Genomic DNA, 19,721 nt, shown 5'->3' on the forward strand with positions numbered 1-19,721 from the left:
TGTTTTTTAGTCTATCAAATATAATATTTTCCAAGTGGACTGACACCACTTTGTGGTGATGTTTTTCTACACATGGAATAATCATCAGTTATTGATTATTATGAATTGTGTCATTGATCCTATTTTCTGCATATGCATTAATTATTGATTATTGACCTGACACCTATGTTTCCTGTTCCGGAGTCAAGAGTTCAATCTGTGTGTCTAGCGGCAGCACATTGACGATGCTGCCGATACAATAAATACATCTACAAGACCAAAGGCAAAGTGTGTCTCATGAGAGTTTGGCTACATCTCAACCGCAACGCACGATGCTCATCAGACTGTAATATACAACAAAAAAACAGTTAAAGTATTAAATAAGTCAATATAATTCTCATAGAGAACATATAAAATACACTCCTCAAAAAAAACAACAGTTAAAGTATTAAATAAGTCAATATAATTCTAATAGAGAACATATAAAATACACTCCTCAAAAAAAAAACGCTCGCATTTGCTACAAAGGCCTGCTAGCGGGCTAAAGCTAGCACGTTAGCTTCGAACAACATATGAGGTAAATAAGATAAATAATATGAAAATATATCATGTATATTACCTCATAAGCCGCGTATACAAGAGAGGAGTGGAATATATTATTCCTATTGTTACACCAGCAACTCTTAAATGGGACTTTTTATCTTGTTCTTTGGCCGGGCGAAGGAAGTGTGCACCACTCACTATTGTCCCAGTGAAACGCGTGTTTGAAGGAAGTGTGTACCACTCACTATTGTCCCAGTGAAACACGTGTTTGGCCAACATTATTTCCGCGGTTGACAACCCCTTGATGACGTCACACAGGAGGAAGAACAAAACAAGATGGCGTCTGGCGGAGAATACGTTGTTTTGGTTATTATGGTTTCTAGGTCTTAATTACAACGTACATGTGCACATGTGTGTCGTTTAACAGAGTAAACGTCGTTATTAATTGTTTGTATGCGGATACATTAGTCTGAGTGCACTTTGACGTGCTAGCCTAGCCTGCTGGTTAGCTTAGCTTGTTAGCTGCTAACAAAGAGAGGCGGAAGTGATCGAGACATCAAAGCAGAGATCCAAAGTAAGTGTAAAGTGTTTTTATTGTGTGAACATGTCTACATTACAAATGATGTGAGTGTTGCTGAATCAGCGACTAACTGCTGCCGTTGAAGAAATATTTGTGATGTTAGAAAAAAAACAAAAAAACAATAGCAGAGTACAAGGAGGAACTTTGTCCAACAAAAGAGGAGAAGGAGCAACAACATCAACTACTGGACGCTGTTTTCAAGGAACATCAAGTTGTGTTACACATCCATTCTTCTATCCATCTTCTTCTGCTTATCTGAGGTCGGTTCGCGGGGGCAGCAGCCTAAGCAAGGAAACACCAGTCTTTCCTTTCCCCAGCCACTTCATCCAGCTCTTCCCGGGGGATACCGAAGCGTTCCCAGGCCAGCCGGGAGACATAGTCTACCCAACGTGTCCTGGGTCTTCCCGTGGAATCCTATCGGTCGGACATGCCCGAAACACCTCCCTAGGGAGGCATTCGGGTGGCATCCTGACCAAATGCCCGAACCACCTTATCTGGCACTTCTCGATGTGGAGGTGCAGTGGCTTTACTTTGAGCTCCTCCCGGATGGCAGAGCTTCTCACCCTATCTCTAAGGGAGAACTCCGCCACCCGGCAGAGGAAACTCATTTCAGCTTCTTGTACCCGTGATCTTGTCCTTTCGGTCATAACCCAAAGCTCATGACCATAGTTGAGGATGGGAACGTAGATCGACCGGTAAATTGAGAGCTTTGCCTTCCAGCTCAGCTCCTTCTTCACCACAACGGATCGATACAGCGTCCGCATTACTGAAGACGCCGCACCGATCCGCCTGTCGATCTCACCATCCACTCTTCCCTCGCTTGTGAATAAGACTCTGAGGTACTTGAACTCCTCCACTTGGGGCAGGGTCTCCTCCCCAACCCGGAGATGGCACTCTAACCTTTTCTGTACGAGAACCTTGGACTCGGACTTGGACGTGCTGATTCTCATTCCAGTCGCTTCACACTCGGCTGCAAACCGATCCAGTTAGTGCTAAAGTTCCTGGCCAGATGAAGAGACTTAATCCTGCAGCCACCAAACCAGATCCCCTCAACTCCTTGACTCCGTCTAGAAATTCTGTCTATAAAAGTTTTGAACAGAATCGGCGCTTTGGCGGAGTCCAACCCTCACTGGAAAAGTGTCTGACTTACTGCCGGCAATGCGGACCAAGTTCTGACACTGATCATACAGGAAGTGGACCGCCACAATCAGACAGTCCGATACCCCATACTCTCTGAGCACTCCCCACAGGACTTGCCGAGGGACACGGTCGAATGCCTTCTCCAAGTCCACAAAGCACATGTAGACTGGTTGGGCAACCTCCCATGCACCCTCAAGAACCCTGCCCAGAGTATAGAGCTGGTCCACAGTTCCACGACCAGGATGAAAACCACACTGTTCCTCCTAAATCTGAGGTTCGACTGTCTGACTTAGGCTCCTCTCCAGTACACCTGAATGGACCTTCCCGGGAAGGCTGAGGATGCTTCTACATATTGACACAAATATATAGAAAACACTAACCTTATGACGGATGCTTTTGCAATTGTTTTATTTGATCTTTCCCAACACCTGGTGGCCACAATAATTCATGAAGTCAAGCTCATGGCTCACAATGTTGAATGATGCGGACACGTTTGTTACTGGATACTTGCTATCAGACTTCTGTTTTGGAGACTTTGTGTACGTATTAAGCAACTATAATTTTTTGATATGCTTAAAAGTGCTGTTTTAGCTTAGCTGTTGTGTAGCTGCTAGCTCCTTGAAGCTTACAGCAGGTGTGTCCAAAGTGCAGCCCATAACTATGTTTTTAATTGACAACGGGGAGTTTTGAAAATGTGGTATTTGCGTGTCGGTCCAATCAGCAGCAGTTACGCCCTGTTTCATCATTGGACCTAAGTCTTTGGCTTGGTAGGCGGGTACGAGGCTACCAAGCCAGGTGGTACGAGCACGAGCACGGAGGAGCCTTTGTAGTGGTGTCGCAGCTCGGTGGTCGTGCCGTCAGGTAACACCAGGAAGGTTCCTTCTGTGCGATATTGACTGGTGCTTTTTTTCTCCCTGGACTCTGACTTCATATCTGGTGTTGTCCCTCAGACCTCGGCCAAGAAGCCACGTAAACAGTGTGAAGAATGTGGGCGATAAGAGTGTGTGTGCGTGGGCATGAACTTGCACCCACTTTCAACTGGAACTCAGCACATATGATTAGTTGCACGGCCTATTCTAATCTATATTAAACATTTCTTAATCACTTCATCCTTCATTATCTTAATTATATCCCAACTTTAGCTACCTGTAAAAATTTGTGACTTATTGTTGTCCATTTGTAAATATTTTTTTTTTCTAAATTATAGTCTCCTCACTTGAACCAGACAGTCATTAGGACAAAAGACCCTGAGAGGACTTTGCCCTTTAAAAGGTAAAGCCTCAAAAAGGACAGTATTAAGATGAATTCATTACATTTGCTATGAGGCATTTTGTTATTGATATATTCTGTTTTTGTTACTTGGGGCGGTATAGCTCGGTTGGTAGAGTGGCCGTGCCAGCAACTTGAGGGTTCCTGGTTCGATCCCAGCTTCTGCCATCCTAGTCACTGCCATTGTGTCCTTGGGCAAGACACTTTACCCACCTGCTCCCAGTGCCACCCACATTGGTTTAAATGTAACTTAGATATTGGGTTTCACTATGTAAAGCGCTTTGAGTCACTAGAGAAAAGCGCTACATAAATATAATTCACTTCACTTCACATGATATCTTGTTTTTCTCATTTCAAGGGGAACTGCACTTTTTGGAGTCATTCACAGTCCCTATGTAAGTTAAAGTTAAGTTCCCAACGGTAGTCACGCACTAGGTGTGGTGAAATGATCCTCATCCCCAAGTTCACCCCCTGGGAGGTGAGGGCAGCGGAGGCCGCACTCGGGAATCTTTTGGTGATTTAACCCCCAACCTTTGATGCTGAGTGCCAAGCAAGGAGGCAATGGGTCTGTTTTAAAATGGTTCTATAAGTAATTCTATATGAAGTAATACATCGCAAAATCCTTTTTAAACCATATTGTCCATCCATAGTAAAAACTCCTGTCGTCCTGGTTTTTGTTTCTTTTCCTGTGACAAATGTTGTAAAGAGCAGCGTGTTTGTGTGTCACTGAGATTTCAAGACAGTTCATACGATAACTTGTTTTTCCTAAGTGCATGTCAAAGTACTGAATGCATTGTGTGACTGAGCAGAGATGCTGTGTTTGTCTTGCAGACGTCTGTGAAGAACATCTTCACCCTTAGCAACAGAAGTGGAGCTTCAGGATGCGGACGGAGGAAACACAGCCCTCCCACATTAAGATGGAAGAGGAATACACACTGATCCCCCATTTTAAAAAGGAAGAGGAGGACCCACTGACACCCCTTTTTAAAGAGAAATCAGTGGACCCACTGAGTCCTCACATTAAAGAGGAAGAGGAGGAACACCGCATCAGTCAAGAATGTTTGGAGGAGTTCCATGTGATTGTGAAGAGTGAAGATGATGAGGTGAAAGGTGAAAGTGAGGAGAGGGGAGGGGGGGAGCCTCCAAGCAGCAGCTCAACACAACACATGACAACAGAAGCTGATGGAGACCACTGTGGAGGATCACAAGCAGACAAGCTCTTAGCTCCACTATCAGATAGTGAGGACACAACGTCACACTCTCCTGACACTGATGATGAAGACTCTAAAGATGATAAGACATGTCACACTGACAACACTCACTTCACATCTTCTCACTGTCACAAAACTTTTAAATACCATTGTAGTCTGAAAACACACATGAGAACACACACTGGAGAAAAACCTTTTTCTTGTTCACTCTGCAGTAAAGGTTTTAGACAAAGTATCAATTTGAAAGTACACATGAGAACACACACTTGAGAAAAACCTTTTTCCTGCTCAGAATGTGGTAAATATTTTACTCTAAGGATCAATTTGAAAGTACACATGAGAACACACACTGGAGAAAAACCTTTTTCCTGCTCAGAATGTGGTAAAAGTTTCATAACAACTCATACCTTAAAAGAACACATGGGAACACACAATGGAGAAAGACCTTTTTCCTGTTCAATCTGTGGTAAATATTTTACTTGAAGGCACTATTTAAAACACACATGAGTACACACACTGGAGAAAAACCTTACACATGTTCAGTATGTTGTAAAAGTTTTATACAAACTACGTATTTGAAAAGACACATGAGAAGACACCCAGGAGAGAAAGTGTTGAGTTGCAGTGTGTGTGGTGAAAGATTGTCTTCTAAGTACCAGTGTAAGAAACACAAGTGTGCTGGTGAGAACAGCAGCAGCAAATGAAACTGCAGGATTTGAAATAAACTGTCAAAACTTTAACTTTGACCTTCTAACAACATCAGCACATAGATGCTAACATTAATAGATTTGATATATCAGTTAATTGCTATTTTCAGTCAAGTACATGTTTAATATACAACATGGTGTACTTTTATTTAAAAATGAACACAACACTTTGACTGCAAAGGTGAGAATAAACAGGACAAATCCTGTTAGAAATACTTGTGTATAGATATATTCAGAAATAATTTTTAATTATTAATGATGTTATAGATGAACTCCTTTATATGATGTACATATTTGTTTTACATGTGTTCATACCTTTGCTTTTGAGTACACATAAATCCCTCTTAGTTCATATTTACTGATTCGCATCTGAAACATCTTCTGGACCACTTCTGGAAGCATATTATTATTTACTTTATACATCATTTCAGCAGTTGTCTTTTATACAAGATCATTTACTTTTAAAATGTGTGACTTTATGAATCACTTGTTGGGTCTCAATAATCCATTTTTTTAATTAATTTGTATTACTCTCTTTTGTAATATGAATATTGTTTTATATGTATGTTCCCTTTATGCAATATGTAGATTAGAGAAAATGGCAACAAATGTTGAAGGTTATGAAGGATAATTTAGTTTTTGATAATGTAGATTTCTTATTAAAAAAACTACACATGACCATTGTTTTTTAAAGTATTTTTCCCCCCTTTTTTAAAATCTGTTAACCATGATCAATTTTAGAAAGCATGGGAAAGTTAGGAATGTTAGGTAAAAGTCAATAATGTACATCATCACACAGAGCTCTATTGTACATCCATCCATTTTTTTCTACCACTTGTCCCTTTCATTTCGTATGTATAGCCTTTAATCACAAACTTGTCCGCCAAAGGGTGTTGCATTTTGGAGAAACTCCTTCTGTCAGAGTGCTGTTCAACACAGTAAAGAGGAACCCAAGGATGTGCAGGACGCTGAGTAAAACACTTCTTTTTCTGCGGAAATCTACTCACAAAAACAATCCACACAGTAGGAAACAAAAAGCGACAGTGCGAAAAAGAGAAGACAAAATGTGCATCGTGGAAAAAAGAACAAAAGCTACTTGTATACACAAATAAACTTAACTTGGTTTGGAGTTACAAGACGTGCACACTACAAAACAACACCAAGATGGATGGCACCGGGAATGGCCAAGGTGGCAAAATACTCAAAGCATGGAATCAACTGGCGTGGAGCGGATTCACCGAGTGCCATCCAGCTGTCAAGGTGCTGCTTAAGCACCAGGGTCGATTGGAAGCAGCTGTGCACATCCCACAACTCCGCCCACAAAGGCAACACAGGAACTTTAGGAGGAAGGAGAAATGTAAGAACAAGATCAACTGCACCAAAAGAGGAAAACTGACAATACAAACCACTAGGTGGCAGCAGGCGTGAAAACTTCCCTCAAATTAATTTGGAAAAAAATGGACTGAGCATAAGACATAAATCATCACAAATAAAGTGAAATCATTCAAAAAGTTGACCTTTGTAACTCACTTCGATCCAAAATTATCCAGGATGTTTCTCCAGAATGTTCCACTGGAGAATGCTGTCAAACTGTTTTGTTTACTAGGAAAATGTAAACCAAATATTTTTTTTTTAATTCTGTCATTACACACACGCAGATATATATCTATATATATCTATATATATATATATATATATATATATATATATATATATATATATATATATATATGTATGTATATATATATATATATATATATATATATATATATATATATATATATATATATATGTATGTATATATATATATATTTATGTGGGAATAAGCGGTAGAAATGGGATGGATGGATGTATTTATGTCTGTATATATATATATATATATATATATATATATATATATATATATATATATATATATACATACATATATATGTACATACATATGTATATATATATATATATATATATATATATATATATATATATATATATATATATATATATATATATACGTATATATATTATACATATATATATATAAGTAAAGGAAATTTAAAAAGAACATGAAAACCTCCCACATTCTAAAATACATTATAAAAACGATTAACATCAAAGACAAAAATAATATCATGAGTGTAATATTTCTTTTTTTTTCTTTTTTTTTCTTTCCTTATGCTACTGTTGTTTCAATACATTGTTAAATATTTGAATATTTTTACGGAAATAAGTTTTATGTCTTTGTTTTGAAAATTTGAAATGGAAAAGTTTACTTTTATTTTCACAATAAGTAAATAGTATATAACAAAATAGTTTTACCGCGGTTGGAAAGCTGGTTTTACTTATTCCTCTCGCGAGATTTGGAAAAGAGCTGCTTACTTGTTTCTCTTGCGAGATCTGGAAGAGGGAGCTGCCTAGATTGTTCTCTCGCGAGATCTGACAACACTGCGCGCGAACCAAACACGGCGAGGATAAAGCAAGATGGCGTCTGACGATGAAGACGTTATTGCAGTCGTCACAGTTCAGTGTTCTTAATCTGTGCCTCCATGTACACATATATGTCCTTTATTACACTCTAGTAAATAGAGTAAACATCGTTAATAACTGTTTGCATCTGGTTATATTAGTCTGAGCGCACTTTGATGCTTCTCGAGCTAGCTTAGCCTGCTAGTTAGCTTAGCTTGTTAGCTGCTAACAAAGAGAGGCGGAAGTGATCAAAACACATCACTAAGTAGAGATCAAGTGTGAGTGTAAAGTGTTGTGATTGTGTGAAAATGTGCCAAAGAACCACAGCAGAGTACGAGGAGGAACTTTGTCCAACATGAAAAACATCAAGTTGTGTTACACAGAACAGGTTTGTTTACTTCTTACTCTCACATCTTTACTAACTTTATATTTCATTAATAACACTATTCTTAAATAGATTGTCTACAGGAAGATGAATTGTCATGTGAGGATGATGCACTGATTGTTTTACATTGTTCATAAGAAGGAGACAGTTTCAGACACACAATATTTATGAGAGGTTGATGTTTGTAACAATGTGTATCAACATGTTTACACAAAACTCACACAGTCACCGGGGGAATATTCCAGAGAGCAGGTTAAGTGCAAAGTCCTGAGTATGGAAAGCTCGAGAGTTTTACCTCCAAAAATAAGAGAGGTAAGACAAAGTCAGAGTCAGTTACCATGGTTACTGATGCTGTAAACCTAGCCTGCTAGCTGGCAGGTTTGACAAGTTATATATGTGTGTCAAAGCATACTGACCTATTATTTCCTTCATGTCGGTGCACCCTCCCTGAGATCGGTAGGTTGTGAGTTCAAACCCCAACCCAGCCATACCAAAGACTATAAAAATGGGACCATTACTTCCCTGCTTGGCACTCAGCATCAAGGGTTGTAATCGGGGTTTAATCACCATAAAAGTTATTCCCAGGCATGGCCACCGCTGCTGCTCACTGCTCCCCTCACCTCCCAGGGTGTGATCAAGGGTGATGGGCCAAATGCAGGAAATAATCTCCCCACACCTAGTGTGTGTGTGACAATCATTGGTACTTTAACTTTTTAACGTGTCTGTGATTGTCAAAAAAACAAAGCCTGATCTAAAGATGACATCTTGATCTCATACCATCTCAAACCAATTGACCGTTCATTATTAAGTGAAATGTTTTATAGTCGCTTAAATTTGTCTTTAACCAAGCAACACTGTTTTTTCCAGTTACTCAACTAATTGGAAACATTTCCAGTAGAACACTTGATTAATAACATTTTCAATAGCCACAGCCCTATATGTCATGTACAATTTAATATTTAACATGTAGGAGTTAAAATGTGTTTTGTTTGTGTCCTGTAGACATCCATCAGCTGATTGGACACCAAGAAGAATGTCTCCCTCATCTGCAGGGGGACAGTTTCACTTTAGAGTATCCACAGCCCTCACATTTCAAAGAGGAAGAGGAGGGAGAGTGTCCTGTAGGGCAGGAGAAGGCTGATGTCAGCAAGTTTCCACTGACTGTTGTCTCTGTGAAGACTGAAGAGCATGAAGACAAACCACCTGAGTCCTCACAGCTTCATCACAGTCCAAGTAAGCACAACATCCACATATCATCTAATACAATGTTTGTGACACATGTTCATCCGGGGGACACATTTATCACTAAAGATGGAGATATATTTGCTTTTTAACACCACCATTTAAATATGAATGCTCATCAATCATCAACAGTGTAATTGCTGGGGTGTAACCATGTGACCTAGAGGCCGTCCTCCTTACCTCACGTGGTCAAATGAAGGCAAACATTCAATATGGCTACTGTTTATTTACCTTTAGCAGCACATATGTCAGCATATTTCAAAGGTTTAGTGATGAAGATAAGAGATGTACATCAAGTACCATTTTTTTAATTGATACTGGTTCCTAATTATGTCGTCCATGAGGACCGTGAAAATTCTGGATTAAAGACACAACTATTTGTATTTTTAATTCCAGCTGACTGAGGTAACTATGACACGTTGTCACATTGAGTTCAGCTGCCGCTGCTACACATTACAATCAGCTTTGAATGATGACAAATAAGGAAGCAACCAAAGTTTGATGTGTGTGTTATTGACAAGAAGATGACATAACTGCATTTCACCTTGCACTGCACACATAGTTGACTTCTTTAAGACTTCAAATAAACAGCTCCTGATAAAAGACTTCCCTGCTCTGAGATGTTACAGAACATCATGTTGGAGGTGTTCAACCTCTTGTGCTAATAGGAATGCTATTTAAAATGACTTTTTCCACTTTTTTATTTCCACAAATGACATGTAGTACCAAAAAAAGTACCGACAAATACTGGTATCGATTAGGGTATCATATCGATACATTTCTAAGGATTTATATCCCTACTTAAAATACAAGCCAGATATCTTAAAAAAATAATTTCAACGTTTGTTTGGATTTAGTTACTTCTCTGCTGTCCAGCAATGTCTCAATCAATCTAGTTTATTAGTACTAATTAGCAAAGTTTTCTTGTCTTTCTAAAGTCTTTCTTCCAATAGCCTCCTAGCGGTAAAGTTGTCCGATTGCAAACTGAGGCAGTATTTGTTACTGATAAAACTTTCGGCGAATCAAAATTTAAGAAATTGTACCGGAAAGTTAATTATGTTTGAAGATGGCTGATAGAAACACAATCAGAATCAGAAACACTTTAATAATCTCAGAGGAGAATTTAAGATTTTCAGCACAATCCCATTCAAGAGCAGACAAACATTACAGGGAGACAGAACAGGTCTGCCAACTTCCGCCGCCCCTTAAAAAAAAGGTGAGAAACTGGTAAAAAGAAGGAGAGGTGAGAAAAAAAATCAGTCTAAGCCTGGGACCCTGGAGAGGGGATCCAGACTGAGGCCAAAGAGAAAACAAAAATCTAATATCCAGCGCCGGGGACCGGGCTCGGCGTGTAGTTGTTGACAACCTGCTGCTCCACTTTGACATGTTAGGCTTACAAGAGACATTCCTCCCAAAACTAGACCTGGGGCTGTTGAATTATATTAATAATGGGAATTGTATGAGGGAGGATAGCGGGAGGTGTTGCTGTGCTCTGGCACAAAAAGCACGATGCAGTTATTAGTGTTATTAGGCTCGAAGTGTATTGCTGTTCAGTATAAGTCCGACAATAGGGAGTTTATTGTTCTCAATGTGTACACTCCGTATGAATGTAAAGACAATGAGGATGAATCCATGTTTAAACTTGCTTTTATTAATTCTTTTATACAGGATAATCACTGTACGTGTATTTATGTGGTCGGTGACTGGAATGCTGATATTTCTGATGGCAGCTCTGATAATGCAAGACACCTAATACAGTTTTGTGATGATAATGCACTCACCTTATCTAGTCAAGGGTTGTTGCCAGCTGATAGCTACTCTTATATTAGTGAAGCCTGGCACACAACATCATGGCTTCGGGTGGGGGGACGGGTCCTGACTGTTGTTTGTGCTTAGCCACCAAACAGCAGCTCAGAGTACCCACTCTTTTTGGATTCCCTTGAGGGAATACTGGAGAGTGCTCCCTCGCTGATTCCCTTGTTCTGCTGGGGGACTTCAACGCTCATGTTGGCAACGACAGTGAAACCTGGAGAGGCGTGCTTGGGAAAAATGGCCGCCCGGATCTGAACCCAAGTGGTGCTTTGTTATCGGATTGTCACGGATTGTCCATGACAAACACCATGTTCAAACATAAGGGTGTCCATATGTGCACTTGGCACCAGGACATCCTCGGCCGCAGTTCCATGATCGACTTTGTAGTTGTGTCATCGGATTTGCGGCCTCATGTTTTGGACACTCTGGTGAAGAGAGGGGCAGAGCTTTCTACCAATCACCACCTTGTGGTGAGCTTGTGAGGGTCTGCTGGGAACGCCTAGAAGAGTTTCCTGTCAGAGAGAGTTTCAATTCCCACCTCTGGAAGAACTTTGAACATGTCACGAGGGAGGCAGTGGATATTGAGTCCGAGTGGACCATATTCCGTGCCTCTATTGTCGAGGCGGCTGATTGGAGCTGTGGCCGCAAGGTGGTTGGTTCCTGTCGTGGCGGTAATCCTAGAACCCGCTGGTGTACACCAGCAGTGAGGGATTCCATCAAGCTGAATAAAGAGTCCTATCGGGTCCTTTTGGTTCATGGGACTCCAGAAGCAGTGGACAGGTACCGACTGGCCAAGCGAAGTGCGGCTTCAGCGGTCGCGGAGGCAAAAACTCGGACATGGGAGGAGTTTGGGGAAGCCATGGAAAACGAGTTCCGGGCGGCTTCGAAGCAATTCTGGTCCACCATCCGCCGCTTCAGGGTGGGAAGCAGTACACTATCAACACCGTGTATGGTGAGGATGGTTTGCTGCTGACCTCTACTGCGGTTGTTGTTAATCAGTGGAGGGAATACTTAGAAGACCTCTTCAATCCCACCAACACATCTTCGTATGAGGAAGCAGTTCCTGGAAAATCTGTGGTGGGCTCTCCTATTTCTTGGGCCGAGGTCGCCGAGGTAGTTAAAAGCTCCTCGGTGGCCGCGCTCAGGAAACATTTGGTGATTTAACCCCCAACCCTTGATGCTGAGTGCCAAGCAAGGAGGCAATGGGTCCCATTTTTATAGTCTTTGGTATGACTCGGCCAGGGTTTCAACTCATGACTTTCCAGTCTCAGGGCAGACACTCTAACCAAAAGGCCACTGAGCAGGTCGATGGTTAATGCATCCTCAATAGAAAATAAACCTTGAGCAATTGAGTCATTGGTAGCCGCTCTATTCTGCTTTCAAAGTGCTCTAAATAACATCTTAAAGGCCTACTGAAATGAAATGTTCTTATTTAAACGGGGATAGCAGGTCCATTCTATGTTTCATACTTGATCATTTCGCGATATTGCCATATTTTTGCTGAAAGGATTTAGTAGAGAACATCCACGATAAAGTTTGCAACTTTTGGTGCTGACAAAAAAGCCTTGCCTTTACCGGAAGTCGCAGACGATGATGTCACAAGTGTGAGGGCTCCTCGCGTCCTCACATTGTTTTTAATGGGAGCCTCCAGCAGCAAGAGCAGTTCGGACCGAGAAAACGACTATTTCCCCGTTAATTTGAGCGAGGATGTAAGATTCGTGAATGATGATATTGATAGCGAAGGACTAGAAAAAAAAAAAAAAAAAAAATTTAAAATAAAAGGCGATTGCATTGGGATGGATTCAGATGTTTTTAGACACATTTACTAGGATAATTCTGGGAAATCCCTTATCTTTCTATTGTGTTGCTAGTGTTTTAGTGAGTTAAATAGTACCTGATAGTCGGAGGGGTGTGTCCACGGGTGTCTTGACGTCAGTCTCTGAGGGAAGTTGACGGCAGCTGCATGGACGGCGCAAGCTCAGCTGATCTACAGTAAGAGGAGAGTTTTTACCACAATTTTCTCAGCGAAACCTGCCGGTTGACAAGTGGTCGGGAACCATGTTCGCTTGACCGTTCTGATCCATAGTAAAGCCGTGTGTTTGTGTGGCTAAAGGCTAAAGCTTCCCACCTCCATCTTTCTACTGTGACTTCTCCATTATTAATTGAACAAATTGCAAAAGATTCAGCAACACAGATGTCCAGAATACTGTTTAATTGCGTGATGAAAAGAGACGACTTTCAGCCCGCAAATGGTGCTGCGCTAATATGTCCCCTCCAACCAATAACGTCACAAACACACGTCATCATTCCGCGACGTTTTCAACAGGAAACTCCGCGGGAAATTTAAAATTGCAATTTAGTAAACTAAAGCGGCCGTATAGGCATGTGTTGCAATGTTAATATTTCATCATTGATATATAAACTATCAGACTGTGTGGTCGCTAGTAGTGGCTTTCAGTAGGCCTTTAAATCCTCTTTTAACATTTTAAAGGGGAACATTATCAGCAGACCTATGTAAGCGTCAATATATACCTGGATGTTTCAGAAAAAAGACCATATGTTTTTTTAACCGATTTCCGAACTCTAAAAGGGTGGATTTGGCGATTTAAACGCTGTCGGAGCAATGACCTTTCACCTGTGACATCACAACGGGAGGCAATCAGCCATTTTCTCAAACACATTACACACACTAGTCAAATCAGTTCTGTTATTTTCCGTTTTTGCGACTGTTTTCCGTACCTTGGAGACATTATGCCTCGTCGGTGTGTTGTCGGAGGGTGTAACAACACCAGCTGACTTACGTGGAGTGTGCTAATCAGACATATCAATCAATCAATCAATCAATGTTTATTTATATAGCCCCAAATCACAAATGTCTCAAAGGACTGCACAAATCATTACGACTACAACATCCTCGGAAGAACCCAGAAAATATTACTGGAAGCGAATCGATGCTAACATGCTCTTTAGGCTAGCTGTATGTACATATTGCATCATTATGCCTTATTTGTAGCTTTATTTGCATCCAGGCTTTCCCTCCACCCACATTTAATGCCAAACAAACACATACCAATGGACGGATTCAAGTTGCACCAGTGGTCAAAAGATGCGAAAGTCCCTCGTTTGTTCTGCACACCTTACCGACGATAGCGATGCTACGACAGAGATGGCACAGAGATGTGTGGATATCCTGCGACACTCAAAGCAGATGCATTTACAATGATAAAGTCAACGAAATCACAAAGTTGAGTTTTGTTGATGTTATTGACTTATGTGCTAATCAGAAATATTTGCTCACGGTTTGACTGGAAGTTAATCGATGCTAACATGCTATTTAGGCTAGCTGTATGTACATATCGCATCATTATGCCTCATTTTTAGCTATATTTGTATCTAGCCTTTCGCTCCACCCACATTTAATGCCAAACAAATACATACCAATTGACGGATTCAAGTTGCTCAGTGTTCAAAAGATGCAATCGTTGGTTAGAAGGCAATCGCCGAATTCGTCCTCGTTGCCGATGTCTGTCGTGATATGGCCCAATAGCTTCAGTTTCTTCTTCTATTTCGTTTTCGCTATCTGCCTCCACACTCCAACCATCCGTTTCAATACATGCGTAATCTGTTGAATCGCTTAAACCGCTGAAATCTGAGTCTGAATCCGAGCTAATGTCGCTTTCTGTTCTATCCGCCATGTTTGTTTGTATTGGCTTCACGCAGTGACGTCACAGGAAAATGGACAGGCGGATATAACGACGGTTAAAATCAGGCACTTTAAAGCTGTTTTTTGGGATATTGCGTGATAGGTAAAATTTTGAAAAAAACTTCCAAAAATAAAATAAGCCACTGGGAACTGATTTTTTATTGGTTTTAACCCTTCTGAAATTGTGATAATGTTCCCCTTTAAATACACACTGTAAGTATATATGTAATGTAGTCACATTCTTAATAACATGTCATATTTACATATCTTTCTCATTTTAAGCATACAATGTCTGCTCTCAGTGGGATGCCGACTGATGGGATGTTCATATCTTCCCGTTTAGATGAAGAATTAATCCTCATAAATGGTTAAAAAAGGGTGGGTGCAAAAGAGCGTATTTTCAAGTCTTTCTTGCCATCTCCAGGTCTAAGTTGGATGTCAGAGTTGACCAAATTCTCGGTTTATGTCCACAACCTTCTACTTCATAAGTGAGAAGCATGATTTATAATGTAGAATTAGCTTTCACCCTCTTAGAGGCGAGAAAGCAGCTCAGTATGTCAATATAGCAGCATAAGCTAGTTACTTCTGTGATGTATGCGCCGCTAAAAGTAGGTCCTCAAAGGCCTACTGAAATTAGATTTTCTTATTTAAACGGGGATAGCAGGTCCATTCTATGTGTCATACTTGATCATTTCGCGATATTGCCATATTTTCGCTGAAAGGATTTAGTAGAGAACATCGACGATAAAGTTCGCAACTTTTGGTGCTGATAAAAAAGCCTTGCCTTTACCGGAAGTCGCAGACGATGACGTCACAGGGGTGAGGGCTCCTCACGTCCTCACATTGTTTATAATGGGAACCTCCAGCGGCAAGAGCTATTCGGACCTAGAAAACGACAATTTCCCCATCAATTTGAGCGAAGATGAAATATTTGTGGATGATGATATTGATAGCGAAGGATGAGAAAAAAAATTAAAAAAAATAAATAAAATAAAAAGCAACGGCTCCGGGCAGCGGCATTGTGAGCGTTTCAGATGTAATTACACACATTTATTAGGATAATTCTGAAAGATCCCTTATCAGCTTATTGTTTCAATAGTGTTTTAGTGAGATTGTAAAGACATACCTCGAGGTCGGATGGCTGCGGTGAACACCCTGTGTCTTAAAGAAAAGCCGAGGAGCCAAGCTCACAGCTGCCTTTTAAACAGCTACTGCAGGAGGACAAATAATGATGTCTCCGGTAAGATATATATCACAATTTTCCCATCCAAAAACATGCTGGTTGACGTAGAGAAACATGTTCGCTTGACCGCTCTGTGTTAAAAACAAAGGTGCAATACACCGCTTTCCACCAACAGCACTGTTGTTTATAGTCTCCATTATTAATTGAAAAAATAGCAAAAGATTCAGCAGAACAGATGTCCAAATTACTGTGTAAGTATGCGATGAAAAGAGACGACTTTTAGCTGTGTGTTATGCTAAGCTAATATTTCCTGACAGTCCGTGACGTCACGCGCACACGTCATCATTCCGCGACGTTTTCAACAAGACACTCCGCGGTAAATTTAAAATTGCAATTTAGTCAACTAAAGCGGCCGTATTGGCATGTGTTGCAATGTTAATATTTCATCATTGATATATAAACTATCAGACTGCGTGGTGGCTAGTAGTGGCTTTCAGTAGGCCTTTAACGTTAGCGCTTATAATAACAATATCATTAATACTTGGTTAATATTCAGGTCACAAAATGTAAAATGAGTATAGTTGGCAGTTTTTGGATGTTTTTTGGAGGACTTTGTGGGTCTAACAGAGGAGTTCCCATTGACTCCAATATTAGCTGATTTCTGCTCATGTTTATTTACTAATTAGAATTCATAAATATTTAAAAAATATGTCTCACATAAGGATTGTGAATGACAGGCGACATTTTAAAAAAGTGCAGTTTCCTTTGAGTTTGTCAGATAAGTAAACAGTCCTTCAAATTAAAGATGTAAAACAATTGAGGTTGTTTATAGATATTATCCACTATGAAGTTACAGTCAAACGAAGCACACAAGGGAAAGTACATTCATATACACATGAAGTACACACATGTGTAAGAATCATGTTCATCGTCACACCCTTAGTTGAAAACACACCATCCCCATGACATGACACTTCCACGTGATGTAGAACAGTAGTCCCACATTTTAAACATACACACACATCTGAAGAATATAAAAAATACATATATTTGGTGGGCCAAACAAAATGACTCGGGGAGCCAATGTTTGGTATGGGCGATATGACCTCAAATCTATATCCTAATAACAATATATGTCACAATATATAATTTTTTTATATGATTGATAATAGAATAATTTCAAGCGGGTTACAAAAGCTCCTAATTTGGCAGCTGACATATGCAGTAACATATTGTTCGTTTCTAATAGTATTATTTCGTCAAAACAGTTATTAATAATGTACTTGTTTATTTACTGTTAATATCTGGTTACTTTATTCGAGGAAAAAAAATACTGGAAATTATGTATTATTTCACTGCATATTTCAGCAACTAAATTAGGAGCCTGTGTAACCTGTTTTAAGATAGTTCTATTAGTAATTCTATATGAAATAATTTAATCACAAAATCTAATTTAAACCATATCGTCTATCCACAGTAAAAAGTCCTGTTGTCCTGTCTTGCAGACATCTGTGAAGAACATCTTGACCCTGAGCAACAGAAGTGGAGCTTCAGGATGCGAACGGAGGAGCCACAGCCCTTCCACATTAAGAAGGAAGAGGAATACTACAGACCCCCATTTTTAAAGAGGAAGAGGAGGACCCACAGACACCCCATTTTAAAAAGGAAGTGGTGGATCCACTGACACCCCATTTTAAAAAGGAAGCGGTGGATCCACTGAGCCCTCACATTAAAGAGGAAGAGGAAGAACACAGCATCAATCAGCAGGGAGAGCATCTTGAAGGACTGGAGGAGGTTGATGTCACCAAGATGCCAGTGACTGGTGTCCCTGTGAAGAGTGAAGATGATGAGGTGAAAGGTGAAAGTGAGGAGAGGGAGGGGGGGAGCCTCCAAGCAGCAGCTCAACACAACACATGACAACAGAAGCTGATGGAGACCACTGTGGAGGATCACAAGCAGACAAGCTCTTAGCTCCACTATCAGATAGTGAGGACACAACGTCACACTCTCCTGACACTGATGATGAAGACTCTAAAGATGATAAGACATGTCACACTGACAACACTCACTTCACATCTTCTCACTCTCACAAAACATTTAAATCTCCTAGTAAGTTGAAAAGACACATGAGAACACACACTGGAGAAAAACCTTTTTCATGTTCAATCTGCGGTAAAGATTTTATTCAGAGGTACGATTTGAAAAGACACATGAGAACACACACTGGAGAAAAACCTTTTTCATGTTCAATCTGCGGTAACGATTTTATTCATAGGCAACATTTGAATACACACAAGACAATACACACTGGAGAAAAACCTTTTACTTGCTCAGAATGCTGTAAAAGATTTGCGCGAAAAGCAGAGTTAAAAAGACACATGAGAATACACACTGGAGAAAAACCATTCATGTGCCCAATTTGTGGCAAAGGATTCTCCCAGAAGGGACAGTTGGTAAACCACACAAAAACACACACTGGAGAAAAACCTTTTTCATGTTCATCTGTAGTAAAGGATTTACTCAAAGGCACCTTTTCAAAGCACACATTAGAAGACACACAGGAGAAAAACCTTTTTCATGTTCAATGTGTGGTAAAGCTTTTACTCGAAGTGACCATTTCAAAGCACACATGAGAATACACACTGGAGAAAAAACGTTTTTATGTTCAATCTGCGGTAAAGATTTTACTCGAAGGGACCATTTCAAAGCACATATGAGAATACACAATGAATAAAAAACCTTTTTCTTGTTAAGAATGTGGTGAAGCTTTTGTACAATGAAGCACTTTGAAAGTACACATGAGAACACACACTGGAGAAAAACATTTTTCCTGCTCAGAATGTGTTAAAGCGTTTGTATGAAAAAGCACATTGAAAGTAGCCATGAGAACACACACTGGAGACATACCTTATACATGTTCAGTATATTGTAAACGTTTTATACAAAGTCTGCTTTTGAAAAGACTCATGAGAATACACACTGGTAAGTAAGTGTTGAGTTGCAGCGTGTGTGGTGAAAGATTCTCTTCTAGGCTTCACGGTGAAAGAGGGGTGAGTGCGTCTGCCTCACAATACAAAGGTCCTGAGTAGTCCTGTGTTCAATCCCGGGCTCGGGGTCTTTTTGTGTGGAGTTTGCATGTCCTCCCCGTGAATGCGTGTGTTCCCTCTGGGTACTCCGGCTTCCTCCCACTTCCTGTCAAAGTTTGTTGTTGACGAACCCCATGATGCGGAGACGGAGTCAGGCATTGAATAAGAAAACATGGTTTTAATATAAAATACTAGAACAAAACCAAACAAAGGGTACAAACAAAAAGCACGCACGTGGGCAGATAAACTAAGAGAGCAAGCATGGGAGCTACAAAACAAAAAGGAACTTTAGAATGGAAAAGAGAAGTCGTACTTGTACTTAGAAAACAAACTGGAAGCAGGGAACAAAAGGCAGTAAGCTAAAAACCGCAATCAAACATAGCTTACAGCAACGCTGCATGGACAAGACAAGATACGA

At 40.3% G+C, this 19,721-nt stretch overlaps 1 long non-coding RNA gene across 1 annotated transcript; it reads left to right on the plus strand.

Moving 5' to 3' along the window:
- Positions 1 to 7,891: 7,891 nt before the first annotated feature.
- Positions 7,892 to 18,973, plus strand: LOC133546784 (uncharacterized). Its single transcript, XR_009805268.1, has 3 exons — positions 7,892 to 8,280; positions 9,280 to 9,510; positions 17,723 to 18,973. It is a non-coding gene; the product is annotated as an uncharacterized LOC133546784 (long non-coding RNA).
- The last annotated feature ends 748 nt before the right edge of the window (positions 18,974 to 19,721 follow it).

Source organism: Nerophis ophidion, unplaced genomic scaffold, assembly GCF_033978795.1.
Source record: "Nerophis ophidion isolate RoL-2023_Sa unplaced genomic scaffold, RoL_Noph_v1.0 HiC_scaffold_43, whole genome shotgun sequence".
NCBI classification, from domain to species: Eukaryota; Metazoa; Chordata; class Actinopteri; order Syngnathiformes; family Syngnathidae; genus Nerophis; species Nerophis ophidion.